The following is a 3,614-nucleotide window of genomic DNA, read 5'->3' on the forward strand; positions in this document are numbered from 1 at the left end:
AAAAAAACGAACTGGCATCATCAAATTAAGAATTTTATGTAGGTAGCTCTGGTATTAACAACTGTTTTTTGTTTACAAGTTCACAACCAAAATGAGTGCAAGTAATTAAAAAATACTTCGTTGGAAATAAAAATCAATTTTAATTGTACATTTTCATTTTATTCCAGCGTCAAATGAAGTTCGGAAACGCAAAAGAGAAAACGAAGTGAAAAACTGGACAGAGGATGAAATAAAAAAGGTATTGAGCTATATGCAGGGGCACAGAAATATCGAGGTATGGTTGTACGATTCTTTAGGTTGTCTATTTCTTTTTGTTTATTTTTCCACTTTTATATTTGTAATTGCAGAAACCAACCGCTCAACTGTATGACAAAAAATTGTTGGAAGAAACCAAAATCGATGCGACTTGGAATATGCTAAAATGCAAAGTTCGCCACCTTAAAGGCACCTTGCAAAACGTCGATGGATGGAGCAACTCTACCGGCGCTGGACTGGGGGATGACGAAAATTTAACTACCATTAGAGATACGCATATTACGCAGCTATTGCAATGACTTTAAATTTCTTGTTTATGTATAGAAAAAGTGCTTTAAAAATGTCCACATTTGGACCAACTTTTCGGCATTTTTTCGACATCGAAGGAAATTGAAGTTGTTGTAATGGACACGTCTACCGATGTTTTCGATTGCAGTATACTCGATGCGACTGATTTAGAGGACGAGAGCTTTCCGGCAAGTGATGAACCGAGCACCTCATCTGCAGCTACCACGTTTGCATCTAAAGTTAAGCGTAGAGAAATTTTCGAGAAAAGCAGGTACAATTGGAAATCGAAAAATTTGAATGGACGAAAGTGGTTGAGAAGCAAAAATTAGAAATGGAGAGGCGAAAGCTTGAAAATGATTTCGAGATTAAAAACCTAGAATTAGAGCAAAATGAAAGATTAAAATGGTATGACATTGAAATGAATTAAAAAAATAAATAAAACCATTTTGTTAAAGCAATAACACAAAAGTGGTCTTCTCACTCGAGCTTGGTACTCGGTGGCACGGAGTTGGGAATTTTTCCCCATGTAATTCGTTTGGATATTACATTTTACACAAACCAAATACATAGGAAAAAATTAACGAACACCCAGTTACCGAGTGCCAAGATCGGTGTGAAGACTCCTAATGTGTAAAAATATGTACCTATTTTCAAACAAGTACAAAACATATATATAATTTTAAGCATGATACACAAAGAAGGTAGTTTCATTTCAAAATTTTTGACAAAAAATAAGTTTTTGAAGTTTCATAAATTGTACAAAATTATGAGCTGCCTTGCCACATTGACAGGAATCAAACAATACATCAGAGGATTTAATGTTGTGCATGGGAAATGTTCGGTTATTTGTGGAATTATATTTTTGAGGGAGCATATTTCAAACCGAAATTTTTGTTTTAGGTTAAAGCTTAATCCTTTGACTAGCCGCATATGTTAAAATTTGTTGATTCGGGTCACACGTTTGGACACGATAACCCAAAATCACTTCACAAATAACCGAACCGTCCTCGAATTGTCGTTTACCATGCATTTTTCCATAAATAAACATTTTAGAAAATTAAACTGCAGTACTTTTCATCTCATGTGCATGCGTATATATTTTTTACCAGCGCCACATATTTATCAGAAAATTCCGAGAATCCAAAAAATTACAAGTTGCAGGGCATCATTTTAACTCAACCTCCTCTCTCTTCCACGGATAACGGTATCTCGTTTAGAGTTTTAAAAATATTTTGCGTAAGAAATTTGTCATCAAACTGCATTAGCAAAACCTTTTTTCGAACCTTTCGACGAGCTTGAAACGTTTTTTTCTTCCTTTTTCAAGAAACGAAAACGTTGCTGCTAGTGAATCTGGTAGCATGATTTTAGTTAAATGTCACAAACTTGTTAAAAGTCAAGTGGTCGGCAACAACAACGAATGTCAACAAATGAAACTACCTACTATTTTTGTATCATGATTTTAAGAGTTCACTCAGTTGTGATTTTCCTTACAAATTTTAATCGGTATGTACATATATGCCACATACAGTGGCAAACTAAAGTATTGGCACAGTGAATTTTACGCAATATATGCAAAGTTTTTCATTGTTATTTATTTGCGATAAGTTTTTATAAAAATGTGGTTCATACTCAACCAAAAAAACATAAATATCAAATTTCCAAACTTGTGCAAAACTCAGGAAAATTCAATAAATCAGTACACTATTCATTGCCTTCAAATTGGGGAGAACAGCGATCTTCCAATAAAATGTTATGCAATACACAGCAATAGAGTACCAAATTATTGGAAAATACTTCGCTTTCACTGTATTTTATTTTAATTCGCATTTCTTTAAGGCTGCAAAACTTTTCATTAAGGACTCGGTATTGGCTGTGTCTTTTGTTGAATTCGGCTTGTCGACCTGTGTCCATTAAAGTAGAATTGCTGAGATATGGCGTCATCGAGTGTTTGTCAATTGATATGCTGAATCACCTGTGATCCATTCCTCATTATCAAATAAACGAGCAGTATTTCTTCCAATATGCGACTTCTTAAATACCTTGGAATCATGGAAGCTTCCCGTATTGTCCACATAGGCATGCATTATGCGTAGCTTATAGTCACACACAACCTGCAGTTTTGTTGAGTATATTCGTTGTCGAGAGAAATATGTGGTTTCGGGGCCAGCTTGATCTCGCTACCATTAATGTATCCAATACAATACGGTAACTCGTTGAACCTATTGACAACAAGTTGCCGCCTCTCTGCAGCATTAGGCCAATGGATGTATTCCGGTAATTTCTTTAAAATTTCTGAAAATACTCTTTCTGTAGTTTCAACCAGAGTACCACCATCTCCTACTCCACAGGTTGTAGCGATTTTGCGTACTGAACCACTTACTCCCGATCAGCCTAAACGGTACACCACGATTGCGAGTTGCAAATCTACGGGAACTGGCAAATTCAGCTTTGTACCCCTAAATCTAATATCGTTTTCAAATATAGTGTTTATAAGACGAGCGAATTAGCTTTTGTTCACGCGAAGCATTTGTAAAAATCTTCCGTTGTCAAAACAACAGAGTACGTTATCTCGCTAATGAATAGATTTCGGTACATACAGTTCATCTCCGCGTCTAAATGAGCTAATTGTTGTTATATCTTCAAGTAGTTCGTCTACTATTCCATCAATTTCTGCGTGGTCCTGGTCGGAGTATACCGTATCTTAAAAAGTAAAAAACTGAAATAATTGCAGGAAATATATTGCACATATTTGCAATAACATACCTTCAAACCATTTTATTTCTTGGATAGCTGCATTTATTTCAAAATTTATAATTTTATCTTTTATGCTTTTATTAGGCATTTTTGATACAGTTCATGTCATTTTTATCAACCCTGAAATCAAAACAATTGAGCAGATGATTGTGTAAAAATAAGCTCATAAGCAATATAAAAGGTTGCTCACGATGCACAGAGGTTAAATTTAATTCTATGATCACATAACCCGATAACCAGCCAATCGTAAACAACCGAAATGTAACTCACAGAAGTATTCGTAATTTAGTTTTTTCACAACAGTGCGATGCATAAAA

This window comes from Rhagoletis pomonella, unplaced genomic scaffold (genome assembly GCF_013731165.1).
Source record: "Rhagoletis pomonella isolate Grant_MI unplaced genomic scaffold, Rhpom_1.0 Rhpom_scaffold_00017, whole genome shotgun sequence".
Classification (NCBI taxonomy): Eukaryota; Metazoa; Arthropoda; class Insecta; order Diptera; family Tephritidae; genus Rhagoletis; species Rhagoletis pomonella.